The sequence below is a fragment of the Solanum verrucosum genome, unplaced genomic scaffold, assembly GCF_900185275.1.
Source record: "Solanum verrucosum unplaced genomic scaffold, falcon-dt-bn FXZP01000249.1, whole genome shotgun sequence".
Lineage (NCBI taxonomy): Eukaryota > Viridiplantae > Streptophyta > Magnoliopsida > Solanales > Solanaceae > Solanum > Solanum verrucosum.
This window is the reverse complement of record NW_026019991.1, coordinates 142,025-159,430: the sequence shown is the minus strand read 5'-3', so window position 1 is coordinate 159,430 and position 17,406 is coordinate 142,025.

Here is a 17,406-nt window from a genome sequence, read left to right as displayed (position 1 = left end):
ATTACACATGATACATATGTTTATATGTTGGATATACAATCTCCCCATATCTTGCCAACTTGCTTCAATTGTTTATTCCATCATATATGTCATCTTTTCACATGTTCATATGTTCCCTTTATTGGTTATTACTCCCATTGTGTTAGACTATAATGTTACCTCACAAGACTTGCTTAATTGTACATTTTATATGTACTTACATGGAATATGTGTCCCTCCTTAAGTTGAATCTGTCAACATTCTCCTTGGTTCCACATTCATATATACCTTGTATTTGATATTAGTTAGTGAGTATTTGGATATCATAAATAGTTCAAATCTCTTGGTTGAGGGTTAAATGTCTTCACTTTATATGTGCTTCAATTTGAGAGGTCAAAATGCTTACTAAGTCATATAAGCTCTGAAGTATTACGTTGGTGTGACATTTTCTTCCATTGTCAATGTTAATATTGTAAGTCCATATTCCTATGTCTTCTACTACAGGTTCATAGTTCCAAATCTCAACTATGAATATGACACCAAAAAAACAATCTCGATGGATTTATGATCATCAAAAGAACAATCTCAAAAGAGTTATGAACATCGAAACAACAATCTCAAAGATTAAAAAATCTAAGTGAAGCAATCTGTATAATTATGGGTAGGAGCTCAGGGCAAATGCCTAGCACGAGTCGATCCCAATTGGTATAGAAAGGTGGCTGAGGGGCGAAAGCCTAGAAAGGGATGATCCCAATTGGTATAGAAGGGTGGCAGCTCAAGGGCGAAAGCCTAGCATGGGCCGATCCCAATTTGTGGAATTATTATGAGAGTATCCCAGGGCTTAAAATGCCTAGCATAGGTCATCCTCTTCTACCACTGATCAGCTGGTCATTTGTATCATATGTCTTATAAAGATTATAACTCATAAAAAAGTAAAGAAAAAAATGTAACCTACATGATTCCACAAGTATAAGCAAAATTTGTCTCCAATCCTTATCTATTTGTATTTGGTTTCACTTGAGCTCTCATTTTACATATGGTTATATTATGCCTTACATATTCAGTATATTCTTTCGTACTGACATCCCTTATTGGGGACATTGGATTTCATATTATATGTATATGTACTCAACTAGTAGATCTCCCCAATAGAAGCACATGATACTCAACGGTTGTTGGTGAGCTTCAGGTTTATTCAGTGCTTTGCCGAGTCTTTACTATGCGTATTTTCATAGTGATACAGTAATGGATTCTAGTAAAGGCTTTGTAGACATTGTAAAGTTATCATCTGTATTCATAGTTTTACTTGTCACATGTATCAGTTCAGCTAGTCGACATGCGTTGAATATTCAACTTCTCATTAGTAAATCTATCTACATAGTAGTTCACTTTCTCATCATAGGTCACTTATAAAGCATGTGTTCATATGGTAATTGTCCGCCCCACCTGGGTTGGGGGTATGACAGTATGTGCCCTTAAAAGATAATTGAATTATGAATCTTATGTATGCGTGTTTATTGTGTTGTAATTATTTTTTTCTTATATCTAGTCGTTGGAATTGATTGTGAATGAGCGGGTGTTGCACCCAAATCGCACATACAAGTGTACGTGGTCATTCAAGTATTCAAGTGGCTCTTATAAAGGTCCGGGTATCGTACCTACAGGGACTCATGATTAGAATCACTTAATTTTTCCAAGACTTTCAGTTAACCACAAATGTTATCAAGATTACGAGATTGATTGATTCAATAATCTAAAAGTTAAACAAGAACTAAACAAAGACAATTAAATTTCTAAGGTTTCAAACAATGATTGGGTAAGGTCCAGGTTGTAGCTCAATTAAGGAATCATGTAAATTATCTTATTAGATTGAGATTTATTAGCTATCAAATCAATCATCACAGGGTTAAATATATGATTATGGTCTCATGACCTCTAATCGCCAACGATAAATGACAACTTAACTACATCATTGAGCAGGGATAGATTGGACCATGTATCGAGCATTACCATTTCTTCCCTTACAATGACCAAGCAAGGTTTCTAGGTATATCCCTATCATATATACAAATTCACTTTAATTATTAAGAGAAAATAATTCTTCTGATGCCCCACGTTCTATCCTCTTATTCCTCTCCCGAGTTCAATTCAGAAAATATATTTATTTCAATGGTGATCAGGCATGAAATACGTAAAAAAAGAGCATAAAAAATATTCATTTGATAGTCAATGTCAACCCATAAAAACTCAATAAATTACAATCATCCTGTAGCCATAGCCCTAGAACTAGGGAAATTAGCTACTCATAATATTATTTTCGATCATGGAAAGTTTAAATATCATAAATAAATCGAAAGTAGAAGAGTTTAGGAAAGATCCCTAAAAAGTGATGAAATAGCTCTCCAAATCGCCGTTCTTCAAAACCCAGAAAAAGAATATTAATAAACTAAAATAATAATCTATTTATACTAAAGTTGAAACGGCCCAAAACTGGCGAAGAGTAGCGCGACGCGGAGAGGGTGTTCAGTTTCAGTTTGAAGATCTTTTGCCTTCTCCGCACGTAGCCTTGATACACACCATTCTGCCTGAGATTGCTTTTCGCGAACAAAAAGTAAAATCCCTCTCCACGACGTGGAGAGGACACGGACCATTCTGTCCCAAATTTCTAATTTGCACCAAGACTAGAATTCCTCTCAGCAACGCAGAGAGCATACGAATCCGACTTGCACTTCATTTCTTCACTCTTCTTTCATGTTTTTTTTTCAACAAGGATCCTTCCGTGATTTCCAATGCCCATTTCCGTTCTTGATTCTTCCTTTAAGCTTACCTACACTACTAATCATGGTGGTTAGTATATATACAATAAAACGACTCAACACGACTATAAATCAACATAAAATGATTCCAAACTAGGCTTAAATGTGGGTATCATTTGGTTCCTAGGCATATAAATACGCCTATGATCACTACCTCACATTCAGAACTTTGTTTGTCCTCGAACAACTTACTAACTTATCCTAGGCTCCCTACTATGGTATTTGTGCATCCGCCACTTCCTTTTAACGATCTATAATCTGTTAACACAAGCATGTTGTTTCTCACAAATGCTTCTGCCCCCTTTCATACATCAACAACCCAAGTATTGACTCGACAACTTTTTGCAACCAACGCATTCAACTTCATGTGTACCATTACATATAACCTTTCTTTCATACAAGTGCCCTCACTCAAAAGAATAGTCTGCACACTCAACTAACAAAATTTAAGATAGTTTAAGGGCTTTACAAACACAATATGCTCTCACTCAACAAAGATATCAAACATGCATGGAATGAGAATCATAAGCTTGCCCATTATGTACATCTCCAGTAATTAAGCATGCTTTGCCCAAAATTAAATAGGACTTTATGAGTTGTAATGTAAGCTTAAGGTAAGGGAGGATACATTTACATAAAATTAGTAACTTATCCTCCCTAATGCACCTGTTTTGATTTTCTTCTACATTCACAACTTTTTCCTTTCTTTGGCACCTCTTTCTACACATTTATCCACTAGATCTTCTTACCTCGCTCTTCTTTTCGACATATCCTATATATATATATATTTTTTTTTTAATACTTAACAATAGCCACCCTTAAGTTATCAATTTCTCTCGAGTTAAGGTGCACATTGTCCTTGTAAGGACCAGGGTCATTATTAAGGTTATCTCCGAGTTAGCCACCTTCAACTTAGGCTTTTAACCTTAGTCGAAGTGCACAATGTCCAAAGGACCAGGACCAACAACAAAATTAGGAACTTATAGGGAAACATTTTTCCTACCTATGTTCTTTCTTTCCCACAAAACCAAGCATTTCCACCCTATTTAGTCTCACTGCTGTTTAGCCTATTTTCCTTTTAACATAGTGCTTTAGGGATTAATTTGGGATCAAAACTACCGGTATCAATAAAAGGGATTCGGCTCAATTAAGTAGGTTAGAACAAAATCAAGGCTAAAAGGCTCAATAGGGCTATACTACGGAGAATTTGTCTAAAAGGCTAACATTTACAAGATAAATCAAAGAAAGCCTATTATCATCTCTTGACCAAAACACCACTTTTTATTTCTCTTCAATTACATGTCGCGCAAGTTCTAGACCCAGATGCATCACATGGATACTACAATATCTCACCGCTCATGGTACAAGTTCTACTTAAGATGGATCAATCACATCAACACAATTAGTTCATACACAAGGTTCAATTTAAGCTTAAGTTGCAATCATTACAGTCAAATACAAAAGTTCAAATGCATTCATACATCAACTTCCAATCATGCTTTCATACAGTCTCCTTTCAGAATTTGAACCTTTAACACATACCAACCTAAGACTCAATGACAAAAAATGCCATTAAGACGGACGTCATCCATCTATCATTGGGCAATGCGACTCAACTAGAACGACTGACTCAATCCTAAAAAAATAGCATTATGTTTTTGTCTTTTGTACGGTTCAAAGGGACGTTCCTCGGCCAAAGAACCAAAAACAACATCCAAGGAACCCAAAACAAAACAGATAAATTAAAAGACAAACACTACCAGTGTTCATTAATATATACAAACCAGAGATAATTTTCTCCCTCACCCCACACTTAAACAATAGTACCGTTCCCAGTGCTTCACAAAATCACAAAAATTTAGTACAGAGGTAGGTTGAAACACTCCCAGATCAATCCTCCATAGCATCTCCCCCGTTGGACTCATCAGCAACCTGAGCAGGGTCCACCTCCTCATCGAAATCTAACTCTAAATCTGAGCTTGTGCGCAGTCTCTCCTCATCGGTCGGGATGTCATCGTCCACCGGCTCATGAAAAGCAGAACCAATGCCAAGCAAATCTTTAGCATGGGCATTCAGCGGGTACCTTCTCTTGATGTCCCCCAATTGCGCGTTAGTGGAAGCCCGATAACCATTTTGGTGGCGCAACATCTCCAGGCCATACATCCTGGCCATGATCAGCTCATCACATCTATCGTGCTCCGCAGTAGTGAGTGTTATGCCAACCTCTGTATCGGGCACCTTAGTCCTCGTGATATCCACTGGTGCTGGGAATAGTGGTGCCATGTAATCCAAATTCTCTTACGGAACCCCTGGAACACGACATAGTCTAGTAATAAGACCACTAAATGCTTTCCTTCACCCTTTATGCACACGAGTCTTTCTCCTTGTTGATTTCAATACAACCCTTATGTTCAACTTTGTCCCAGGTGATGTCTGTGTAATGCAGCCCCAGTATCAAACAATTCATCACAATATTGAGCGTGACTCGAAACTCCTTAAGCATGTGAGCGTAGGGGAGAGATTGGTGATATCTTTTCCCGCTGTGCTTAGTCCACTACACAATGGATTGAGGACCGCAAAGTGCGTGTCGAATGGCCTGATACGGTGGGAGAATGTTCAACCTTGTAAGCACTAGTGGATCGGTGTTCTGTGACGTACCAACTATGTCATTAATCACCATTGGAGTGAGCGTCATATCTACTCCTCGCACTTGTACAAAGTGGGATCAAGATTCCATAGCCCATTTGGCATAAACCTCCAGAACCATGTGCAAGTCTAGGCTCGGTAAAAATAAACTCCATGTACAGCTCTTGGATCCGCCTCAATATTCGCGGAAACGCATGTGCCAAGTTGTCCCTGTCAATGCACACATAAGAAACATACCTTGCTTCGTTGTGCTTCTTACACCATACTTTTCATTCCTTGGTCACAACTCGCACCCCGAATCGCCTGAATTGACCCCTGGGTACTACCGATGCGGGAGGGCCAGTCCCCCCACTCCAGACACATTTCCTCTGGCTTGAGGTTGCCACTTCCTTTTCGGGTCTTTGTGTTCCATACATGATTTCCTGCAATCAGAATATAATTCAGCCCAAGCAGACTACACGATATTGATAAACATGGCTGGTGTGTAAACACCACCCCATACTTATTTTAATGCATTCTGCAACCTAGGTACTCATACTTTCCACAGGCGTACACATATAAACAAACAACAAAACACTGCACTACGCCTTCACATGTTTCATGCACGTACTACATTAGTGAGCAAAATCAACAACTTCAACTCAAGGTTCCGCAAATCACGACTACACTTCATACAATAATTTACCATCAGTGCTACTCAAGAATTCGCACTACTATATGCATACACCCATGCTATACCAATGATTCATACATTAATCAGCAAAGTAATGTCTACTCAAGAATTCGAAATACGCGATAGAAAATGCAAAAGTCACACAATTCACCATAAATTACCTAAAGCCCACACAAAGCACACAATGACTATTTCAATTCAAGATTATGAAATAGCCATAGCCATCATAGCATACACCATTTCATCCAACTAACGAAACCACATTAGCCAAACTACCATGTTCGACCACCCATTCAACCCCAAAAGTATGTTCATCCAACCCCCAAATCACCTTATGCCCAAATGCAAGCAACAATAGGTTAGTTCTACTCAAGACTTTGAACTACCCATCATATAACAAATATAATACGTCACTTTCACACCAAATCAAAACCATGACCACCCATTACACAAATAATACCACAACAGCCCCCACCCTTCCGCAACAACTACAATTCGAGAGAAATTAGAGAGAAGTACATACCTGAGATGCTGATCAAGATGGAAAACGAGAGAATAAGAAGCAAAGTTGGCTTTGCATTACTGGTTGAACCTCAAATATTTGCAAGGGAAGAAAGGAGGGGAAAAAATGCGATATGACGGGAGAATAATTAGGGATTGGAGATGAAATTTTGGGTTAAAATGGATGGTTATTTGGAAAATTAAAGGGAGCAGATCGGGTATTTTGAATAGAAAATGGGTACAACTCGTTTTATTTAATTAAAATAAAAAGGTACCTACCTGGGGGCGTGATGCGGTAACATTACGTAGCATTCTACCTCGTTTGGAAAAACTAATTCCTAGCGAGGCAAAATTTTGGGCTAGGCTCTGCGACGCAAGTTCAATACAGACCCCTTTGCCTCACGAAAACAGTTGATTCCCAGAAGAGTCAAAATTTGAAAGCTTTTCCGCGACACGGAGGTGTCACGGGGTATCCTTATTTTTGACATAAAAATCATTCCTCGTCGAATCCAAGTTTGGGGACCTCGTCCGCGAGGCGGGACGGTCACGGAATGTTGTGCCTCGCCTTGGGTAATTAATTTCACGCGAGGTGAAATTGACCCTAGCTCTGCGACGCTCTCAAGGTGTTAATTCCTGTTTCCTGCACATTTCAAGCTCAACACCTATTAGTAAAAATAGAGTGGTTTGCCTCCCATCCAATGCCTTAGTTTTGGTCGTGGCACGACTTCTATTTTTGTACTTCTTTTTATATATCTCTCTTTTTCTACCAATTCCTATGAATTGAAAGAACAAAACAAAAGAATAAAAAATCCTGACTATTACAAGGGGCCACACGTTGCCTCCCGTGCAACGCCTGATTTAACGTCATGACACGACCCACCTCATGACTTACTCGTCATTCAAAGTAAGCGCTTCTTCCTGAGGATCAACATCATTCTAGAAGTAGTGCTTCACTCGTTTCCCATTCACTAGAAAGGTAGAGCTCTTATCCTTGTTCCTTAGCTCCACAGCTCTGTGTTGGATAATCCTCACAACTTCAAACGGTCCACTCTACTTAGACCAAAGTTTTCTAGGAAACAACATCAATCTTCAATTAAACAACAATACCAATTGTCCAGACTCAATGGTGAGGGACACAATATGGTTGTCATGCCACCTCTTGGTCTTCTCTTTGTATAGCTTGGCATTCTTAATTGTGTGGAGCCTAAATTCCTCTAACTCATGCAACTGCGTTATCCTTTTCTTTCCTGCTAACTCAGAATCAAAATTCAAGATCGCCTAGTATGTTTTATGCTCCACTCCTCTGGGAGGTGACATACTTTACGAAACACCATTCGATAAAGAGAAGTCCCTATAGGTGTCTTTCATGCAACCCTGTATGCCCATAGAGCATCATCTAACTTGTCAGCCCAATCTTTCCTTTGTGCAATAACAGTGTTTTGCAGGATTTGTTTCACTTATCGATTAGACACTCCAACCTGCCATTAGTCTGGTGATGATACATTGTAGCTGCATTGTGCCTAACTCTATATTTTGAATGGAACTATTGATGAAATGCGTACCTCCATCACTTATCATGGCCCTTGGAGTTCTGAACTGGTGAAGATGTGCTTCCTGTTGAACTTCATTACCACATTTGCATCATTAGATGGTAGCGCGACTGCCTCCACCCACTCGGACAAATAGTCCACTGCCACTAAGATGTATTGATTTTCATTGGAAGATGGGAATGGTCTCATAAAGTCTATCCCCAGACATCAAAGATCTCAACTTCAAGGATGTTGGTTAATGGTATCTCATGCCTTCTAGAAACAGACCCCATTCGTTGACACAGATCACAACCCTTCACAAAAATTGCAGTATCTTTAAATAAAGTAGGCCGAAAGAAACCAGATTGCAATACCCTGTGCGCCGTGCCCTCGCCTTCGTGGTGTCCACCATATAATGAAGAGTGACAACTCTCCAACACTTACAATGCGTCTTGTTTAGCTATACACCTTCGCACTATTTGGTCAAATCCCTGCTTGAATAGGAAAGGTTCATCCCATATATAAAATTGTGCCTCATACTTTAGCCTCTATTTTTGATGTGTTGAAGCCCCGGGTGGAAATAAACCAGCGACCAAAAAGTTCACAATATCTTTATATCAAGGTACCTGGGCAAGGTCCAACGCCAACAATTGCTCATTGGGAAATTCTTTGCGAAATTTTCCTTCATTCCTCACATGAGATGAGTCCTCAAATCTAGATAAATGATCAACTATCTAGTTTTCAGTCCCCTTCCTATCTTTAATCTCTAGATCAAACTCTTGCAAGACCAATATCCACCTAATTATCCTTGGCTTTGCATCCTTCTTGTTTAACAAATACCTGATTGCAACTTGGTCACTATAAACAACAACATTGAAGCCTACCAAGAACAATATGAACTTATAAAATGCAAACACTAATGCTAGCATCTCTTTATCTGTGAAAGTATTGTTATATTGGACTGCATCAAGGGTCTTGATGGCATAGTAGACAGAATGAAACATCTTATCCTTTCGATGCCCTAGCACTGCACCAACTACTACATCACTAGCTCACACATGAGATCAAATGGAAGCTCCCAGTTAAGAGCAATCAGAATATGAGCTTCTATCAACTTCTTCTTCAAGAGCTCAAATGCCTGCAAACACTTCTCATCAAATACAAACTTCACCTCTTTTTTCAATAGGTTGCACCTGGGTCCTGCAGTCTTAGAAAAGTCCTTGATGAATCTTCTGTAGAACCCAACATGCTCCAGAAAGCTTCTAACTCCTTTAACAGTGATGGGTTGTGGCAATTTCTCAATGACTTCAACCTTGGATTTATCAACTTCCAACTCATTTCTTGAGATTTTGTGTCCCAAAATAATCCCTTCTCGAACTAAGAAATGGCACTTCTCCGAGTTCAACACCAGATTTGTTTCTTCACATCTTGAAAGGGCCCTGTCATGATTAGTTAAACAAAGATCAAAAGACTCACCAATCACTGAGAAGTTGTCAATGAACACCTCAACAAAGTCCTCCACTATATCATAAAAGATTTCCATAATGCATCTCTAGAATGCTGCTGGTGCATTGCACAATCCAAATGGCATATGTTTGAACGCATAAGTGACATACGAACAAGTGAATGTAGTCTTATCCTGATCCTCTAGTGCAATAAGAATCTGATTATAGCCTGAGTAGCCATTCAAGAATCAGTACTCTTCTTGTCCCGCCAGTCTGTCCAACATTTGATCAATGAATGGCACCGGATAATGGTCCTTCCTAGCGGAATCATTCAACTTCTTCTAGTCCATGCAAATAAGCCACCCTGTTATTGTCCTTGTGGGGATAAATTGATTCTTCTCATTGGTGATCACCGTCATTTTGCCCTTCTTCGGCACACACTGCACAAGACTCACCCACTTGTTGTCAGATATGAGGTACACAATCCCTACATCTCACCACTTGATCACCCTTTTTTTACCATATCTTTCATCACTAGATTTAATATTTGCTGGTGTTGTGCACTCGGATTATGCCCTTATTCCATGTAAATCATGTGCATACACAACGCGAGACTTATGCCATGAATGTCAGACATTTGCCAGCCAAGAGTTGCCTTTCTCTTATTCAATATAGTCAATGTTGCTTCCACCTGTGATTCAGATAGGGCTGCAAAAAAAATAACTGCTAATGTCTTTTCTTCACCCAAATATGTATACTTGAGGTGGGTTAGCAATGATTTTACCTCTATCTTGGGTGCTTTTTCAATGGAAGGCTTGGGTGGAGGACAGAACACCCTGTTCAAAGGCAACCAGTGGTTTCTTGGTGTGCCCACACTTGATAGATTCAAGAACTATACCATTTCTTGTGCTTCAGAATCCCCATAAATATCATCTCCCACTAGCACTCGCTCATATGGGTCATTGGATGCAATATATCGATCCTCTTCCTCTAGATCAATCAACGGTATCGCAGATCACTCTTTATACACGGCTAGGATTTTCAACACCATGAAAACATCAAACACCTCCACTTTGTCATGTGCCCGCATAGTAAGTTGCTCGGCTGCTACATCTATCATATCACGCCCTGTATCCAAGAAAGATCTCCCCAAGATGAATGGAACCTCAGGATCAGGCTCAAAATTCAGAACCACAAAGTATACTACGAGGATCAAAGATCCCATTGCACTAAGACATCCTCTACAACATCCTCTGGCCTAACAACAAATCTATCTGCCAACTGCAGGATAATGGTGGTGGGTTTAGGACTACCCAACCCCACCTTTTTGTACAACAACGTTGGCAACATGTTTATACTAGCTCTTAGATCACATAGTCCTCGCCCATGGATGCTCTGCCCTATAGTAATCTGAACCGTACAGCTAACTAGATCTTTTAGTTTGGTGGGTAACTTATTCTAGATTCGGGAGCTACACTCTTCAGTAGGTGCTACAGTCTCATATTCAGCCAAGCTCCTCTTGTTTGCCACAATCTCCCTTACATACTTTTCATACATGGGTATTTCCTACAAAACATCTACCAATGGCAAATTAATATGAACTTACTTTAGAAGAGACATAAACTTACCAAAACATTTATCCTCCTCCTATTTTTCAAACTTTTGAGGGAATGGAGGAGGTGGTTTCAATCTCCTTAGGGTCATTCTACTTTCTAGCAGATTCAATACTTATTTTCTTGGGAGCCAACTCCTCCAACTACAAACCACTGATTGTACTGATGAGTCCACGATTTAGACTCTTTTAGGGCTTTATTTTGATAGATTTAGTCTCCTCAAATGCATATTTTTTCTCAATAACTGATGAAAATCCTTGAGTTTCAGGTATTTGGAGTTAGAGACAAAGCACAGATACTATTTTGCAAAAAGGAACAAGGCTACTGAAAGGACGAAGAAAAGACGACCTGAGGATCGCCTAAACCATTAGGAAAGTCGCCGAATGTTTATACTCTCGCCTAATGTTCCAGTGTGCCAAGCCCTAAAGGAGGAAATGGAGTCGACTGGATGAAAGAGCAGTCGACGAGTCGGCGAACAAATCTGCGATGCAGTGCTTTATCGCCCAAAGTTATAGAATCTGAATATTTTGAAGGCCAATGCAGAAAGGCCATGAACAAGACCAAAGGGTGGATCGCCGATTGGATCAGCGATCCCGACTAACTACGTCGAGTGGTCCTTCGCAGCACACTTATTGACAACTATATATACTTGTTTAAATTTTTAGGCTAGTATTAGTTTTCACATTGAGAAATCAGTTTTCACATTCATAAACCATTTTTTAGAGTTAGAGAGTTTTAGAACTTGGTTTATTGAGAGAACTTTCCTTAGCTTTGATGATTTGAAGATTTCCATCTTCAAGCAATTGGAAGTGGGTATTGAAGATTCTTCATCTTAGACATTTGTACAGACCATATCAATCGTACCCAATTGATGGAAACACTTTTCGGTATCGATTTCTATCTTTCTACTATGTCTAGCTAAAACTCCAATTCTTGGGTATGATTATGGGTTGAAGTAACTGTTGGGTATTGCTAGTTGATTGTTTATTCGTTGTTTAAAAGTGATTTCGTACAGTAGTTCTGTTTGAATTTAATGGGGTTGTAGTTGCAAATACAATTTTAACTTAATGTTTTTGGCTTGCGAGAGATAGAGGTTTTAAAACCAAAACTACGGAATTGATAGTCTGTGGTTATTGGGTTTTTGTGGGTTCAACTCGATAGAGTTAATCCTAAACCCTCTTGATGTTTGCGTAATCAAGACACAACTTCTGATGCAAGTGTTTATGATGGTACAATAGTTTATAACCCAACCAAGGGTTGGGATCGTTCCCAAGAGAGTGGTTTTGAGAATTAATAGAAAAAATAAAATTTAGTTCTAACTACTCGTAGCTAAAGTTATTAACGATTAAAAAAATTGTAAATTAAAGGGGGACACAAGAGTGTCAATTAACAATGGGGTTTTGTCACTAGTAAGTAAAAACAACAAAATAAACAAGGATCTCTAAGTAATGAGAGGGGATCCTTGGAATTTGATGGGAATACAGGTTAAGCTAGATTATTGGGTACATGGTTTCGATAGAAGATTCATAGAATAATTGTGACTAGGCTAAACTTTAAGGGGGATAAGCTCTCTTTCGAGCAACTTACCCTGTTTCAAATGTGTTCTTCTTGGACACCCACTTGCTGCATGAAGACCAGCCTACGCCTTAACCTACTCACTCTCTCGAACTGAGTGTGTGGGAATAAGACTAGGATTCACTCTCTCGAGCTGAACCTCATGTCGACCCATTCCCATCGGCTATCAGTTCAGTAGTTTTAGTTTTACAACCTCTCTCTCGAGCAAGCCAAAAACACATAAATAAATTTGTATTTGCAACTACAAATTCATTAAATTTATCCACAACCACTAAATGAAATTATAATTAAACTATGATTATACTATCAGCAAGCAAGACCCAACAATCATCTAAACCCATATTCGCTAAATCACACCCCAAGAATTGTGGGGTTTAGCCACACATCTATAAGAGATAGAAATTTATACCAAATTGAGCTCACATTTAGCTGGGTATGAAGATTTAAGTCTTGATACAGGCCAAAAGTAAAGAATCCAACAGACCCAAACCCAAATCTTGAAGATGAAACCCTTTGGATCTTCAAGTCTTCAAAACCCTCTCAAACTTAGAGCAAAAATATCAAAAAGTACTATTCTATATGGAAATTATAATAATTGTTCGACTCTTAAAACTATAACTCTAACTAGTCTTTATAGTGTCCACAGATTTGTGCTGCAGCGGATCATTCGGCATCGTTAGTCGAAATCACCGATCAATTCGGCGATTTTCCCTTTGGTGTAGTTCATCGCCATGTTGCACCAGCCTTCAGCATCGTCGTGCTCTGGGTCATTGGGCGACATGGTACTGCTTCACGGAACTTCTCGGCGATGTACTGACTGCTCCCTTTTTCTGCCGACTTGATCCTTTCCTTCAGGGCTTAGCACAGTAGAACAAAAGGGGAAGTAAGACCCTTTGGCGACTCGCCAAGTGGGCTCGGCGATCCTCAGGCCTTTATATCTTCGTTCTTTTCAGCCTTTTCGTTTCTTTTTGCGACGTAGTGTCCATGCTTTCCTTGAAACTTCAAATACCTGAAACTTGAGGGTTTTAATCAGATATTGAGATAAAATAAGAATTTTAGGACATAATTTCTATTAAAATGTAGCCCTAAATGAATCCAATTTGTGGACTCATCAACACCCCCAACTTAAACTTTTGCTTGTCCTCAAGCAAACTCAAGTTCAGCCGTTCAAAAAGAGTGTCTTGAACAATGTTACAGAAGACTCAATCATGAGTGCACACAACAAGACTCAATTTACTTATGCAAGGATCAATTGTGTACTCACAGATTCAAGTTGTGACACACCATTACTAAAGATTCTCAAGCTCGCAATACTTACTTTAAATTTAAGTTCAAGCTCAACAAAAGCCTTTGAATGCCCTCACACAAATGATGATTCCATTTTCACACGCAAATGTATAATCAATTTAAAGTTTAGGAATAAGATACAATGCTCACACTCACAAAGAGTAACACAATGCATACTTTCACCCATAGGTTTGCCGCATTTTCTAATCAACATTTGTTTCGACTTTCTCAAGATCACAAAGGTCTTAAGAAGGCTTGCAACTGGGCTTAGTGTAAAGGTATGGTCATTTAAGCTCAGTGACATTTATCCTCATGAAAGGTGGTGCTCTCAACACTTCCTTTCTTTTTCCATCATCATTTTCATTAGTGCATCATAGGTCATCCTATTATTCGCTTCCCATTGACTGTTCGGAACCCTATTTATTTGGTACTTTATTCCAAAACTTTCTCTTTTCATTTTTTTAATTTTTTTTTTGTTTTTTAATTTGTTTTTTTCTCTTTTTTCTCTTTCTGTTTTTTGTTATATGGAAGTGTTCCATTTTTCTCAACACCATGGGTTAAAGGACACTTTCCTTGCACTTCTTGACTTTCCCTTTTTCTTTTTCACAACACCCCCAACTTAGGCTTTTGGCCTAAGTTGGCTATTCAATTAACCACAATTCAAGAGGATTATAGGTAATGGATTAAGAAAGGTCTATTTTTCATCATGTTTCTTCCAAAGAAGGGTAAGGCTCAAATGGTGTTCAAGAGAGAATCACACGCTAACAAGGTAGGTCACAAAAGAGGTATATGTCAAATTGGTTCACACTCTTCGAAATTGCCTAAGATCATATATAGAGAAAGTCTTACTTAGTCAACCGGACAAACAAGGCAAATTCAAGGTGTTGCCATGCATGGTTCCATGTAAGCTTATCACACAAGGCATCGACACTTAAGTCAAACAAGACTCCACACTTTTTCTAGTGTGCAACGGTCATCACAAGAGAATTGATTTGATAAATGGCTTATCACAACGAAATGCAAAGAGTTAACATATTGTCTATGCAACTTCATTTGACCTCATTGTAGCCGTACATTCATCTTTGTTCGATTGTAAGCACTATTCAAGTCATCAGTATTGATCAAAACTGAGACTCAAATTTGTGAAGGAACATCCACATTCACGAGCATATAAAGGGTGGTGAAAATGTGCGAAAAATTCAAAAAATTTCAGAAGGGTCAAAATCATTTCGCAATTTAAAATAAAAAAGAAGAGACATAAGCTCGAACATCCACAGAAAAGCAGTATTAACATAATTTTAAACAAAACAGCTCAAATATAAACACGAAACACAAACAAAAGTAGAACACAAAAGGTATGGGCTTCACCTCACCACAATCATGAGCCGCCAGAAAGGAGTGGATAGCTGTGAAGAATCCACATCTCCATGAGGAAATAGTGGGGTCTCAGTGATTTGTTTTCTTTCTTGCACTGGGTTTCTTTCCCTCAATATCTGTGTTGGGAGAATCTATCGCCTTTGTATTTTTCCTGAATTTTTATTCTTGTTTAACAGGGTGGCATATCTCTTACAACTACTTTCGGTCTAGCCATTTCTCTCGCGCTGATTAAAATATACTTGAATTGCTAGGCTGCAATGTAATCCAAGTTCCGAGCACAAATCACCAACTAAAATACTTGAAAAGTGCACCAAATATAGACACTAGAGTGCAGGTGTGAGTTTGGACAGATAAAAGGTGAGGGAAAGTGAATGAAGTTGAAACTTTTTAACCTTTGGCTTGCAAAAATAGTCCAGGTTTTGCCCACTCGGCGATATTAGTCAAACTCGCCTACTCACTCGGTGGAAGGCCGACTATTTAGTTTCTTCGCCAAAATTTACAGGACCTCTGGTTTACGGAGGGGTCCAAACGGCGGTTTCCATCGTGATCGCCGACAATTCACTAATAATTTCCAAAGCTCTCCAAGTTTTACAAACTCCAATGCATGATGTTATTGAGTCTAATGGGGGTGTAGTTCAGAGTCGCCGAACCGTTCGGTGATTCATTGATTGGACATGTTGCTCGCCAAACTGCACTTTTCGTTCACTCTTTACACTTCCATTTGCACAATCAACACACCATTATTTTATCAAAGAAGAAAAAAGAAATAAATGGTTTTAGGTTGCCTCCCAAACAACGCCTTAGTTAACATCGTGGCACGACGCAAGTCATCATTTAAGCTTCATTGTTGGGGTTAACCATATTATCACAAGGCAAATCCCTATTTTCCTGGGAGTGGAGACAAGGCAACACATGACCCATAAAGTTCTCGAGCAGCTGGAAAGCTATGGAATGAGACCAAATCATTCGCTTCATCCCTTCAGTGTCTTCTTTCAATTCTTCTAGCGCTCTATCTTCCTCAATCATGTTGAGGAGAATGGTTGAGAGCATTCCTTCAATGCGCTTAATTCATTGTCATTGCGACTTTTTCGCTAATGAGGGGGGATATCTTTATCTGTCCTTTTGCATTGAGGTTCGATATTCAACATCTTTTGGGACAACTCATCCATCTGAGTCATCAGTGTAGCCAACATGAAGTCCTTTTCTGCTTCTTGGTCCACTATAGTCATGTTGTCAAGCAGTTGGAGTGCCATTGCATATGGCTGCTTTACAAGATCACCCGGAATGAGTTGGTTGACCAACCTCTTGTTTCTGGGGATAAGACCACTGTAGATGCAATCAAGGAGGATTATGTCGGGAATATCATGAATTGTGCCTTGAGTGATCAGTTCTTTAAACCTTGCCCATGACTTGTGGATCCTTTCGCCTTCCATTTGCTTGAAAGTTAGTATTCTATCCCAAATTATCATTACCTCTAGTGGAGGAAATTCCATTAGCACTCAAGTGTTTATTGATATATTCATCTCCTCTTCTTTTAAGTCACAAATCAGCACAACAAAACTAAAAATAAAATTAGTAAAACTACAACTATTAAAAACAAAAAATTTTACTTAATTAAGAATTCCCAAATAACACCACTCCCCGGCAGCGGCGCCATTTTGATGTTTGCGTAATCAACACACAACTTCTGATGTAAGTGTCTACGATTGTAAAATAGTTTAGTAACCCAACCAAGGGTTGGGATCGTTCCCAAGAGAGTGGTTTTGAGAATTAATAGAAAAAATAAAATTTAGTTCTAACTAGTCGTAGCTAAAGACATTAACGATTAAAAACATTGTAAATTAAAGGGGACACAAGAGTGTCAATTAACAATGGGGTTTTGTCACTAGTAAGTAAAAACAACAAAATAAACAAGGATCTCTAAGTAATGAGAGGAGATCCTTGGGATGTGACGGGAATACGGGT